We start from the raw sequence: 15,714 nt of genomic DNA, 5'->3' as shown, positions 1-15,714 counted from the left end.
GGAAATCGAACTCAGGACCCTGTGTTTCAAGGCAGGCGGCAGAGCCACTGAGCCAAGCCCCTGGCCCTCTTATTTTATTTTTTAAAATGATTATCTATGCAGAAGAGATTTCACTACATTTCAGGTTACTCTAGTAGATAGTACAGTATGTAGAATCATATGCATCACTTTCTCTTTATACTTCTGAGAGGCTTGTGAAGGAAATTATAATGAGCCTTATGTACATTCTCACTGTATTTTTTAACTAGTGTTGTTGATTTGCACAGTATAATCTTAAACTTTTGCTGTTATTTTCTTTCTGTAGAAAATATATGCTAGTATCCAATAACAAATTTTAACTTGATTACTTTGAGTACTAGAAAACAGGACTTTCTAATAAAATACAGACCTGTTTCTTGTGACAACTAAATATTCGTCCATAAATGTCTTGACATAAAGATTATTTCCTTCTGTGATTAATCATTACTTGGATGCTTTCCAAATATACTCTGTCTCTGGGTATTCATGCCCTTTAGACCCCGGCCTTGATTCTGGGCATGCTCAGTAATGTTCATTAACTGACAAAATATAGCAGACATAAGTATTTCCCAGATCCATCTCCAAGGCTAAGAAGACCTATTAATGTGCAACGTTGTGCTCTGAGAGACCCTAGCTTCTATGTTAGGGGTCTGCCTTGAGATTACCACACTATGCAGAAGTCCAAGCTATCCACATGAAGGACAATAGAGAGACCTAACTGATAGCAAGAATTGAAGACTGACACGTCTGGCCTAAGTTGAGTAAGCCCAGCTAAGTCCAGCCGTTGGGGCCACCACAGATAAAATGTAAGGGCAAAGGCAAGTTTATACCACCAGGCCTGGTAAATTCACAAATAAGCAAAAAAGATTGTTGTTTTAGATTTCTATATTTTAGGGTGATGGACTATGTGAAAATAGATTATAAAAATACCTCTCTAAAATGTTCTACCAGAAAAATCTTTTCATCCTATAGTGCAGTCCTAAAAGTCTCTCATATTGTGGGTCAGATGATTTCTCAATTCTTTTATTTTCTACAATACTATTTGAGGGAGATCCTTTAGTTTAAATTATTCTTGGTGGTATGTCTAGGATCAAAGCCTCTGTAGTTCACGGCACTGTTGTTTGACTATAAAATTATAACTTCTAGACCTGGGTAACCCGGGCCTCTGTCTTTAATGTGCTGCTGCTTGCTTTGGTGTCACTATCTGCCTGTTACAAAAACAGCAAGTCCCTGGAGACCTCCTTTTTTGCTTTAGAGACTGAACCAATAGGTTTTGGATCTTAGCATCTCCCGACTACCCATTCTCTCCAAGTCTTTTCATCCGTAAAAATTTCCACACCCTTCATAGAGGGTGTTTGTGATAACAGGCGGCAGGTCTATCTACTGTGGTGGCACTGCAGATGAATTCTAGAAATCCTGCTCCTATCATTTCCTGGGCAAGTTAACAAAATATTTGATTCTGTAAACACCTAGGACTTGGAATTCTCATCAAGATGTCACTGAGCCCTGTCCATGTCTTGAAGATCTTGGTAAATTCTTGGTTATTCTTTTAGTGCATAAGTAAAATTGATATAAAAGGTACATACCTTTGTGTGAAAGATAGTCAGTAGCTAAGATGTGGCAGTATTTGGTGTTGCAAATGAGATATGAAACAGAAATAATTTTAATAATAAAAAGATTTTTTTAGATTATATATCTATATGAAAAGAAGGCATTTTTGATTAAGGGAGAAAACTTTGTATTATACTAAAAACATATTCCAGTGGAAGACACACTTCACTCAGGCATCCACTGACATCAACTTTTTAAATTTCAAATTGCATTAGGAAGTACTTCTGTATATGATTTCACTCACGTTCAGCTTACTATTGACCCATTGATGCACATTTTGACTATAATGATGAAAGGAATAAGAACATAGAGAAAAGGTAGTTTTGGTGCTATAAACTCTGTCTACAAGGAAGTCATCCTTCTAGTTCTTTGTCCTTCCAAATGTACACAAGGCAGAACTCTAAGCCAATACAGAGTCCACTCACAATTTCCCTTTCATGGGAAACTGGTTCTGCAGTGACAGCCACTCCATAAAGACAGACATCTGCAAATATCTTAATTTATTGGGGGAAAAGAATAGAATTCCAGGCCTATTTTGGAATAGACCCATTTCAGACATTTAATGTAGTGAGGGCCCAGGGCACCATCTCCTTCCCTTCGTCCTAGGGTGTCTATCACAAAGATTTTCTAACTTTGTCCAGCTCTGGTCTTAGGCTCATGAATGTATAATATCCTCTATGACATTTGCATCTAAATGTTTGAGAATGATTTCCAAGAGCAATTTCGTCACACCAAGTAGAAACTCCAGGAGAGATGTGGTTTTTCTTTGTTTCTTGTACTTCTAGATGAAGACCTTTACTTCTATAGCAACAGAAAAGAGCCTGAATATTTAAAATCCAGATTAGGTTAGACTAACTACAAAACTACATGTAGGAAGTTGCAACTTATGTCAAGAGCTTCACCAAACCCAGAGATGAAACCACAGGGTCAATATTTCCTTTCTGAGACATCAGAAACTCAGCTTTAGGGGACCTCAGATTTCTGGATCACTGAGCAGAAATCAAAAGTTACCTCCTTCAGTTCACATTAGAGGACAGTTCTGAAGTATTTGTCAGAGGAAGGGAAGGGAGAGAAATAACATACTCTGGCAGCACTTCAAAATGTCAAAATAGAGTCCTATAAGAATTTATGAAGTAAGTCAAGTTATCTACAAAAAATATCAGCTATGGCTTCAAACTTCTGTTCAACATTAAATATCCAAAGAATAGGCTAATATCTCCACAGTTTTAAAAGGACAAAAAGGAAAGAAAAAAATATTTTCTCTTTAAGGTTGATATTAGCATGTAGCAAAATAGAAAAGGATAAGGCCTATAAGCTCCATAAGTATAATGCCAGGGGTCGCTCCTATTAAAAAAAATGAGAACTTATTTTGGGCAAATGGAAAATAAAATAATATGAGAAACCCAAATTAGAGAGCCATGGCAGAGAAATAAATTTGGTAAGAACTGAATCCATCTAAGCATAGATACTACTATATCATAAACAGTTCTTAGAGTAAAATATTTAAACAGAATGTTAAAAATTATAACTTGACAAAAATAAACTTACTAAAATTCCCAGATTATACCTATGGAAACTGGGAGATAAGAAATAGAAAAATGTCAGGAGGAAGAAAAATATATTAATTTATTCTTCATACCAGAATGTATTAGATAATGTATAATTCTTAATTTTTATAATTATGCAAATTAGTCATTGTGACTCACAATAGTCACAAATAAATGACTGAGCTAATATGTATACATAAACACACACACACACATATATAATTGAACAGGGGGAGGAAAAGAGAGAGAAGAGAGTAAAAAGACAACATCAGAGAAAGCAGAATTTCAATAAAATTTAATTAAATATGATGATAGGTCAGCTTTTGTGGCTCAAGGGGCAATTCATTACACTGTTATGACAAGAAAGGGTGAGGATCGATGCAGCAATGGAAAGTGGGAGGAGTCTCCTCTCAGGGGCAGAGCAGGGCACAGTAACCTGCAGAGCTGCTTTAAGGAAAAGGGAGCAGAAGTCAGAAACAAGAAATGGAAACCAAATGCACCTGAGGTTTGGTGCATCAAACATCACAAAATAAGTATAAGGAGATTTTAAAAATCTGTTTTGAAAAAAAAACCCTTTGTAAAATCCAAATTTAATATTTTAAGCAGATTAACAATAAATCTAATGTGGTTGCTTTTGAGTAAAGATTGTTTGTGAATTTATACCTTCCCACACACACATAAGCACATACTAAACACACTAGAAATAAAAAGACATTGTATGTTTTTTTTTTTAAACTTTATTTTAAATAAATGTTTAATTTTTGAATTTCCCATAAGGGAAATGAAACAATAAAAGAAAACCCTGCTTTCTCGTAATTCAGTGATTACCACAATTCACATTTTAATACATATTTTTCAGCTTATTTCTCATGCCCATGATTTGTGGTGCAGGTATTTTCATCATTAATAGCACTACATTATGGCACACTGCTCTATATACTTCTTTTCACAAGAAATTTTTAAACTGACAAAAATTGTACATCTTTATAGGGTACAGTGTGATGTTTTGGTACACTTATACATTGTTTAGTGATCAGTTCAGGATATTAAAATAAAATAATAAAGTTGAACTTATTGTTGGGTATGAGGATGTCCAACTTATAGTTGAGAATACTGCTCATTATTTAAAGAGCAATTCTCACAGTGTGATCTATAAATCACTGGGATCCTCAGAAACTTTCAGAAAATCCACGACATTCAAGTGGTCAAATGTTATTTACTTTTCTCACTATGTGAACATTTGCACTGATGATGAGGCAATGCGGGGTAAAAGTGCTGGTATTTTTAATAAATCAGGAAGTTGCACTGAATGGTACAAATAATCATTGTATTCTTTATCCCTATGGATTCAAGTGAAAATGCAATTTTTCAGAATGTATTTTGTGAAGTGGGAAATAATTTTAGTTTTATTAATTCTCAACCCTTGAGAACATTTCTTTGTAATATTTTGAGTAATCAAGTTGGAAATACCCATAAGGAACTTTTGTTTTATGTATAGAAGGAGTTGTCTCAAGAATTCATGCCATTGTTTGAGTTGCAATCTGAATTAGCCATTTTTTGTGGAACACAGTTTATGCTTGAAAGAAAGTCTGGTGACAAATAATGGATTTTCTGACTCGAATATTCAATAGACATTTTTGAAAATAAATGAAGCAAACATCACTTCAGGAAAACAACTGTTGTACTTTTGCTAAATTAAATTTCAAGGCTATAAGTAAACACTAGAATTTCAGAAAAACTGTAATTCTCATTGATGCTTCTTACTTTCCCAGACTTTTCTGATAAGCTTGGTGATGGTAGTAATTAATATAATTTTTCTGGTATCTCAGAACCAAACACTACATAACTCAATGAGCTTATATTTTCTAAGTTACATGACATTGCACTGATGGGTTTTAATATAATAGAATATGAAAGACTTCTTGATACAGTCTTAGATTTGACATTACACACATTGTAACTAACTTTACAAAATTATCTTTAAGACTCTGTTAAGTGTACTTTCTAACAAAGTAGCTGTGTGATGATGAATTATTTTCATATCGTTTAGCCATGACAACTTCACACAATAGATTTAAAATAGAAGCAAAGTAGAAAATCCAGTGGTCTCCTATTGCATTTGGCATTAAAGAGATTTGTAAAAATGTAAAACAATGTCATTATTTTTTCATGTTGAAAATTTTACCAATAAAATGCATTACCTGTATTAACTTGCCCTAGATTTATTATTATTAATTTTCTAAGTTTTATCTTCCAATCTATTGTGAGTAGATAACATTTGCACACACAAAAATTTGATTTTTAAAGCTATAAAGAAGTTCTCAGATCAGATATTTATGAATTTGAAAGCAGAAATTGCATTACTATGGTATAATAACATTACTAATCAGTTACAAAAGTACTCAAAAAATTAAGAAATAAGCTTGAAGTGAAAATTGTCCATATTTACGTAACTCAATTTGGGTTAAAATAGCACTAAAATTTTAAGCCTCACCAAATCTTAGAAAAAGCAACCGCAGATGTTCTGTGTATACAGATACTCTTGAGATGTGCCCCGTGAGGGGACTCAACGATTGATTCAAATCCCTAGAAGTTTTTATTAACTAATTAATACATGCAAAAGAAGTAAAAAGTAAATTTTAAAGGATGAGTAAGTAAAAACAAAGTCAAGAAAAATAAAACCAAGGAAGCATGAGAATTGATAAAAATATAACTCAATAAATCAGAAAAATTACAGACACATGGAAATATGTTGATTCAGAAAATATAGGATGGACAAATTGTAGCTAATGTGTTCAAGCAATTGGAAGAACAGTATCAGTGCAAACAAATACAGGTTGTTAATTCAAGTTGGTCAGTTGAAGGCTCAGGCTCCTCTACACAGCCTTTAAAGTCTCTCTCCTGTATGCAGGCAGATTTTAGTGTCCTTAGAGATACATTGGCCCAGGATTTCTCAATTAACTCTAAAGGGGGAAGGATGTTATAATGTTTCTTCCCGAACTCTTTAAGGGTTACATTTGTATCTTAGACCAACTGGAAGCACAAGCAGCCAGCATTCAGATCATAACTCAAGATTTTGGTCTTAAGTTAAAACTAAAATTCCATTTACAACCCAAGTTGTTCCTATGTCAGACTGGTTGTAATTAAAGGTCCACTCTATTAGATTAGTAGTTCATGATCCACCTTGACATCCCTTATAACTAAAGTCACAAATGCAAGTTATATACATTTATTCGTGGGGAAAGATTCTGTAAGACAACATAAGTAATAACCCCAAACCAAAAGATTATATGTAAATATTGATGACCTAAAGGAAGAACAAATCTCTGTTATAACAAGATTTATAACCTATGTGATCTTTTAGCACCACTTCTTCCAGCATTTCTTTTCTCCTAGAAAAAGGGTGCAATCTTCAAGATTTATGCAAGTAGGAGGCAGGTGCACATATCACAGCAGGTCCAGAATTGGAGATGGATTCTGATGCTCCTCTCAAATCCCATCACAGAGATCTCTGCCTTTTTGCTTAGGGACCATCTGCAATTAACCTCTTTTAGAGTCTCCTGACTTGACATGAATACTCTTTCTCGTCAGAAGACTCAGGAGGTTGACATCACAAAATACTTGTGCTAGGAAGTGTCTTGGAGATCCCTTAAATCATCATTAAGTAGCTGTGGAGGTTGCAGCTCCAACTGGTTGTCCTTCCGAGGTCTTGCTAATTCTTGGTGGCAGAACTGAATCATTTGACTTGAAACTTCTCCTCCTCCCCCTCCACAACACTTCTACTTAGAAGTTATAGGTTCACTCTCTGAGAATTTCTGTGATCACACATTATTTATAGTCTACTCAGACTACAAAATTTGCTGGGAAATGTGTCTTATTAGTAATATATTCTCCACTCTTGCCAATTTTATACTTTTATTTTCTCTGCTATAACCACTCTCCCTCCCCACATTCCTGCTTGCTAGACCCTATCCCATATGGGATACTTGGCTTTTCAGCCACAGATTCTTCATATTAACTATTTCTTTCATAGATATCATATTAGTTTTTGACTATATCATTCTCCTGGGTTTTCAGTAGACGTTTGAAGACAGTAAAGATGGATATTATCCAAGAGTTTATTGCTAGTGGGACTGATGTAAGTCCCTCTAGATAGTTTCAGACTGCTTTATTGAAAGAGTCACTGGTAGGAAATGCATCTTGGAAGATTTCCAATGAAGTTTTTAGTTAGGAAAAGGCTTAAATTAAGCAACTGTGCTGATATTCAATGGAAAATTAATATGTAATGTATTTGGGAATTTCTGTAAAATACTGTAATCTGATCATTATTTTAAAAATGTATTTGTATCATCACTGGATAAAAATGATATAAGTGAAGAAGTAATCGGATCATTCACATTCACTAGTGGCCTTCAGTTGGCTCCTGTGTGTCGTGCTAGTGCTAGTGTGGACAGCTTGGTCTGAGAAGCTAATCAAGAGGACAGAGAGCATGCCAAGTACAGTGGGTTTTGATATCCAGTTAAGATCATCCTTCTAAAATATTCCTGCAGCTGTAGGTCTTCTGATAAACTGATAGAGTCTTAATGAGATTTTCCAGTGTCTTTTCAGTGTCAACACCAGATGAACAAAATAGGAACATTACTCCTATTCTTGATTGTGGTAAAGACTGGGATACAAAACTGAAGGCAATGAACAAAGAAGTGTATTTATTAAACATGTTAAGAGGATGCTATAAAAGTCATTTGGTTTAGTACATTCAAGCTTCAGAATTTGGCTTCAAGAAGAGTTATAAGGGAAAGTATACTAAGGGCAGAAAACATAGCTCAACTCTGACACAAACCTCAGAATTTCTGCTTCTAGTATTTGGATTCATCTTATAAAATATGGACAAAAATATTTTTTAAATGTTGCCTTTTAAATGTAGCATTTGTGAGCTAATGAGTGAAAAAAATGAGTGTTTTTTGAAATCATATCTTCCTTGAGGGCATTTGTTCATGCCAAGCTAACTCCAAGCTGGAGTCTGAGAACAGGAGTGCTGTTTTTGATGGTCTCACAAGGTGAACAGGATAAAATTAGGAGATTAATAATTTTAAAACATAAGTTAATTATTAAATATTCATTATGCACCAGTTGCCTTAAAAATGTGAGCATGTGCATGTACACACACACACACACACACACACACGCACACACCAAACAGTGACTTTTTCAGTCGACAGCTGTTTTACAAAATTTACAAAACTTACAGAGTAATTGTCCTGAAATAGCCCTTAGTATCCATGACTGGAGGTTGGATTGTTTTATAGTAAGACTAGAATACTAATTATAATGGAACTCAGAATAATGTTTGTTATACTTACATTGTTTTCAATTGTGTCACCCAGTAATATGAGACACGTTCTACTTCAATTTTAAGAAATAGCAAATGAGTTATTGTGATTGACTTCAGCAGCAGAACCAACGAGAGTACTACAAAATTTTCTTGAAAAACACCAGTGGTCTTTTATAGATCAAAATGACCATTGGTGTTGTATATGTATAATCATAGGTGAGCACAGCGGTGCATAACTGTAATCTCAACACTCTGGGAGGCTGAAGCAGGAGGACCACAAGATTGAGCCCAGTTTGGGCAAATTAGTATGACCATGTTTAAAAAACAAAAAGAAAAAAAGAAAAAAAAGCCACTCATACTTTATATTTTGAATAGTAATGACCTTTATCTTATATTTTAAAATAAAATATAGGATATCATCAGCATATAAAGGCAAACAAAATGTAAATATTTGGAACACAATATAGAAGCCACATTGGAGCCATACCACTTAAAACTTTACAAATCCATTTTTAATTGAGACAAATTCCAACTAGTTTTGCTGATTCTTATTTAGTTTTCCCCTCCAGTATTTTATTTTTTCTAGTGATTTTATTTTCCTATTTTTAGAAAATAAAATTTTCCCATTTGATAAAGCTACTCTTTTTATTCGTACCACATTTTATTTTATAAACTAGATATTTTAAAGATAAATTTTTCTTAGAATTTTTTTTTGATATTTTTGAAACAAAGTCTCACTGTGTAGTTCAGACTGGCTTGAACTCACTAGTAGCCCAGGCTGGCCTCAAACTAATGGGAATCCTCCTGCCTCAGCCTCCTGAGTGCTGGGATTACAGGTATGCACCACCACACCCATCCAGCTTAGAACTCTTAAGAGTAGAGCATCTACATTAGAACTAAAACAATGTGCATAGACTGCATCATGTGACAGGAGCCTTTGCTTACCATTCACCATATGCAGACTCTTCACCTGACATCTGTGCAGGCCCTATCGACCAAGAAAGTTGCCTTCTCTACAACTCATCACCCAACCTTCACATCCAATTATTCACCTGTTTTTACAAATCCTCTCTTCTCAGCATCCTTTTAATTTGTTTAAAATTAAGAGAGAGTTGCAACAACTTCTATTCTACTTCAGGGTATCTGGACTACTGTAGAAGCTTCACTCTGAAGTTTCTGTCTCAGGACGTTCTCTTTTCATCCACCTTTTGCCAATGACCTTTCTGGCAAACAGATCTGATCATGTTGATTCCCTGTTGAAAGACTATGATTGGCTTCTTTTTGGTTCACAAAATAGAGTAATCTTTCTTCGCTGACCATGTTGGTATTGTGACACTCAAAACTTTAATGCAGAATTTATATTTAGCTAAACTTTTATGTTAATAAGAAATGGAGAGGGCTGGGGATTTAGCTCAGTGGTGCTGCTGCCTTCCTCACAAGCGCAAGATCCTGAGTTCAATCTCTGGTACCAAAAACAAAAATAAAGAAAAGAGAAAAAAAGGAAATGCATAAATCTTTTATTCTTAATATTTATAATTCTAAATAAATTAGTCTATGAAAATTAAAAGAAAGACTATACCTGAATTTATTGTTTTAGTCTTATTTCCTAGCACTTCCAGTATATATTCTCAATCCATATTTCTTCAGGACTTATAATCTTTATTTTCAACATAGGCATCATTTACTTTTTCTCCACCTAGTAATTCTTATGTAGCTGATATAATCCATGTCAAATATCGATACTTCTTGAAACCTTTCCTTTCAAACATACTTAGGTACTACAGAAAAATACTTTACTAAAGATTTTATAAGGAAAAAGGAGAGTGAATGTTGTATTATGGAACTCATAATATTTTTACCTTCTTCAAACTGGCTAATTCCCATCTAATTTAATTTAACCATCTCTTCTACTCAAATGCCACTGTTTCTTTTCAATTTCTTCTTGTCTAGAGACCTCACTCAGCCCCCAGCCTACCGATGTGAAATATTGATTCTAAGCCCTTCTAAATTTTGTCACTTCTTTTTTAGTGCAACTTAATACTTTGGCTTCTCTAATTAAATATTTATATCTTAAACAATTAATATTAACTTCATAATGCAATAATATATTGAAATTGTCCTTACCTCAAAATTCACCTCTAGATATCTTGATCAAATTGTAATAGACTATAGAGATAGAGAGGTGATAGATAGATAGATAGAGATTTTATCTAAAACTTTTTCTTCCTGTCAAACATAGTAGAGAAACAGAAGGAATTTAAAATATGATTTAAATGTCAATAAGGAATGAAATATCTATTTTCTTCATTCCAAACTATATAACTGCTAAATTCTCAAGAAATATGTGTGTACCAAGTATGTTAGAAAGTCTAGTTCTCAATTAACTTGGAGAAGAACATGGCCAAACTGAGTTGAAATAGAGAGAGTTTTCCTATGTTTTCAACACCTTTCTCCTCAAAAAGGAGCTGCCTTAATTAGATAAAAGTTATCAAAAAAAGAAAAAAATTATGTCAGTTTTTGAACACACATCTTTAACTGTAATGACTTTTCTTAATAGAACTGGATTTAATATAGTCTTAAAGATTTGCTTCTATATGATTTCTGAAAGCTTTTTGCTACTTTTCTTTACTAAGGAAGAATATTTTATAAGTGTCCACTAGTTTGCCAAATTGGACTGAAGTGAATTTGGCTTAGAAGAAGTCATAAAGACTCTAATTTAGTCCCAAAGTACATTTGAAGCAGGTCAATTGGTTTTGGGTTTGAATGTAATCTCTCCATTGACAAAATCCAGCCAAAGATAATGGTCTTCCTACCATAACACTACATGGCAAATTTCAGTTATAATGACAGTTTTTCATTCTGGGGCATTATGAAATAGACCGGCTTGCCTGCCACTTGGAAGATGTCCCCAAATGAGAGCACTGACAGACCCCCCCCCTCCATTCTTACCTTTGTGTAGTTTGACAATGAATTCAAGAGGGCCATTTAAATCAGCATCAGCATATAAAGAGAAAATTATTTCACTGTAGCAGCAATCTACAGTCATGATGGAATGCATATGTTGTCTTATTTTTATGGAGAGCCAATTAAAAATAGATTTGAATACTGTGTAGCTCAGCACAGGACTCAGTCTCCCTGGAATATAGTTTTCCCTGTAGACATATCTGCTTTTGATCTCTCTAGCTCTAGATCTTAATTTTTGATTAAAAGACTACTACAAAAGAATTGAATCCACAGTAAATTGATAATCTTACTACCAAATGAATTTTTAAACTGTTGTTTTACTTCGGTGGTCATCCTGTTTCCCCCTTCCTTCTCCAGCTTAAGTACTACAAGAAGGGAAAGAAAGCTCATGTTGAAAACTCTGCTTGCCAAGCACTGTGTTAAATACTTTATATAGATTATTCAATTTTGAGAAAAAAGTATTCTTATCTCTTGTTTTATAGATGAGAAAAAAGACCAATATAGATGAATTCACTCAAGGTGACAGGAATACCAAATGGTGATTTCAAAGTGGATACATTTTTCCATTTGGCCATGAAAAACTATTTATCCAGATGAGTTTTTCCTTTGGAATGCATTAACTAAAGATGAAATGCTAATAAGAGAAGAAAAAAAGGTATTTCTGAGTATCTATTCTGTGCCAAGAAGATCTTCGGTATAATGCAGTTAATCGGGCAAATATACTCTGGCCACCTATGTTGGTGCCAGGTGCTGTGTTAATCATTTTGATATTTTTTCCTTTGTTGCATTATTGAGTCCTCAGACACTTCTAAGTTGGGAATTACTCTTACCATTATAGAGGTGAGAACAGTGATCAAAGAAGTGAATTAACTAACAAAATTTTGTTGTGCTCCTAAGTGGCAATGTCTGAATTCACACTTAGATGTTAATGCTCAGTTCAGCCCATGCTCCTCTGTGACTCTGATTCCTCCTTCTCAGAACAATTGAAATCTATGAATCATCCATGGACATGAGTGGTTTTGATTCTTGTGTGCTGCCTGACAGTGCAGTGCTTTTGCATCTGAATGTGAAAAATATTGGGGATGAGAGTGAAGGTGGAAGAGAGGAGAGAAGAAGGGAATAAAGAGGACCAGGATGTGATACGTATATTTACCAACACCCAAGATGAATATATTCACTATGTATCACAAACATATGCTACAAACAAAAGGAAAAAGGAAATGAAGTCTTTTTTATCTGGACTCTTTCCGTACCATAAGCCCCACGTCTGCAATGCCATTGAATTTGAATATTTCAAAGAGTTTCTGATTCTCACAAAGCCAACCAGAACCATTATTTAGAAATCCCTATTTTTTTTTTTTTTGGTCAAAGACAGGTCTCCTCGATCTTGGGAGACCATTCTCACCAACACACCTCACACTGGAAATGTAGAGATCTTCATGCAGCAGTGGATAAGTAGGAAGATGTTGGCTTTTCTAGCATATGTGCTAGAGTCTCAGTAGAAAGGAGAATAACAAAGTTTCAACAGATTTTCTATACACCCAGGATGATGTCTCTAGAAATATTTCATCTCTTGGCCTAGAATAGTAGGAGTCAATGGTCTGATGCAGCAGCATATGCAGGTGGAGGAAGGAGAGACAACAGGAGCAGTCCATCACACATGCAGGCAGAAACAAAATGTAACATCCAAAACTCACAACTTAAAAGACAAGAGTTTTAATTTAGTTCATGGTTTTAGATATTCAGTCCATGGTAAGGTGGTTCCAAGGCAAAAATATGGTGGAAGTGCTTGGTGAAGTAAAGGTACTTAGTTCATGGTGGCCAAGAAGCAGAGCAGGAAAACAATGACACGGAAAAAATGAACTAGGGACTATATATAGTACCTAAGTGCCTATGTCACTTTCCTCATCACTGGAACAAAATACCTAATGCTTGTAACTTAAAGGAGGAGAGATTTACTTTAGCTCACATTTCAGAAGTTAACAGTTAGTGTTCAGTAAGCTCAACAGTAGGAAGGTATGGAAGAGGGGCAAAGGAAAGGGGAGAGAAGCTGCTCACATCACAGAAGTTAGGAAGCAGAAAGAGAAGGAAGGGATCAGGGAAGGAAATATATCCTTCCAGATAACACTACCAATGACCTGTCTTTTATCAAGCTCCACCTTTTAACAAGTCAGTTGTAGCATCCCCATGCTGTCCATCAAAAGTCATGCCTCTGAACACATGAAGCTCATGAGGGACAATTCTTGATCTAAACCATAATACCAAGGTCACACTTCAATGACCCACCCTGACATACCTCAGAATGTGCTTTATTAAACTAAGGCATTTATGAATCCAACTCAGTTGACCAATTCAAATCTATGGACACAATCTGTTTTTCATTCACCTGTATGAGCAGTTCTATTCAGCAGGAATTATACTAGAGTAGCCCACTCTTGTCCTCCCAAGTCACTGGAGATGCATGCTTTTTTCTAGAACCTGTTTCCAAACACCATTCAAATTGGTGAGACTACTCTCTATGGGAGTAAACGAAATCCTCTTCTATTAACAACTTTCCTTAAGTCAATACTCTGGCTCATCTTCAATTTTCCTTGGATGGCCAACTTTAATCCTTTTATGTCTGTCTCAAAGTCATTGGCAGAGATTACTCAAGAGTAGAAGAGTTGCAAGGCTGGGATCTTTCTATTGCTTTAAGTCCCATGGAGATGTTTTAGCACCTCATTTTGACAGGTGGGAGCACTGACTGGTTGATCCCTTTGGCATTGAGGTCAGGATTGATAAGCCTAGGGAAAGATTCCATTTTGCACACGTGGTAAACATTATCATCCACTTTTATCCATTACACTCCTACTTCAGGCCACTGAATATTCATAGTTAAATATTCATAGTCAGTATCTGGATTCCTGAGAAATAAGAATAACAAGATCTCAATGTTAGTGGGTTGATTTAGAGGAATATTTTTAATCTTCTTTTCCATTCTTAGATAAGAATGTAAGTTTGAAGGTGAAGACTGGTCAACATTTTTGGAAGAAGAGAGCTATAGATAAAGTCCCTATGTTGTAATGTATATACCTCTCTCAATGAAATAGGTTCTTATATTCCAGGATGATGAGAATTTTTATGAGTGTACTCATTGCCTGCTTTCGAGAAGCCTGTGTCAGCCACTGCAGAGATGTAGTATTAAGACAGATAGGTAGATGATAAGTGAATCACAGCTCCATTTGGTTAGAGTCATGTGTACTAATCAGTTGTCTGTTGTAATGACATATATTAGCCTGGGTTAATTTTAAAGAAAAGAGTTTTATTCAATTCATAGTTTGGGAGACTGGAAGTCCAAACAGTGGCTCTGGCAAGGCCCCTCTGGATAGACAGCATGGAATGGTGGGATCACATACAAGAGGGAAGATAGAATTTCCAGGCAGGAAACCAGCCTGAGAGGATGAGCCTGTAATGACATCCCACTAGGCCCCACCTCTTCAAGTTCCGCCACCTCTTCACATTGGCAAGCTGAGGACCAACTTTCCAACACATGAACTGATAAGGGACTATCCACACCCAAACTATGTCACACTGCATTCAAATATTTAACTCATCTCTTCATACAGCTTTCCTCTATGACCAAATCATGGAAGACAGTGTGCACTAAAAAACTGTCTCGCCCTTGAAACTTCAGCTGCCTCTCTTTTCTAAGTTGCCACAAGAGACTAGCAATGCACATAATTGTGTGATTGCTTGGCCCTAGTGCTAGTGTTATTAAAATAAATGCTCTATTAGGTAAAGCCATGAATGCAAACAAAACCAGAAAAAATAATGCAGAATACACTGGAACAGTAAGGCAAGATCCTCTGCTGACTTACTTAACAGAATGAGGTAAATACCTCCCAAGATCTATATTTTTAACCAACAAAAGAAAAAGGAAATTAAAAAATAAAGGAGAAAGTTTTCAGATGGAAAGTAGAGTTTAATTAAAATAAAGTATAATGAAAAAGAAATGAGCACGAAGTATAAGATGAAAATGCATCCTAGAAAGTATAATGTGTAAATACATTTTCTTGGGCACATAGCTTTCTACTATAAGAGCATATTAAAATTAGTATGCAGATCCATGAGATAGGGATACTATTATTAAAGCAACTGAAGAGTTTTAATATTATAAATATGTATGACTTTGTGAAACTGTAAGAAACATTCTACTCAAAAATCTACTAATGCTGAATATTTTAATGAAACTTAATTCATCTT

Source organism: Heterocephalus glaber, unplaced genomic scaffold (genome assembly GCF_053883595.1).
Source record: "Heterocephalus glaber isolate CG9 unplaced genomic scaffold, H.glaber_assembly_v1.0 deba00001481, whole genome shotgun sequence".
NCBI classification, from domain to species: Eukaryota; Metazoa; Chordata; class Mammalia; order Rodentia; family Bathyergidae; genus Heterocephalus; species Heterocephalus glaber.
Note: the sequence above shows the minus strand (reverse complement) of the source record.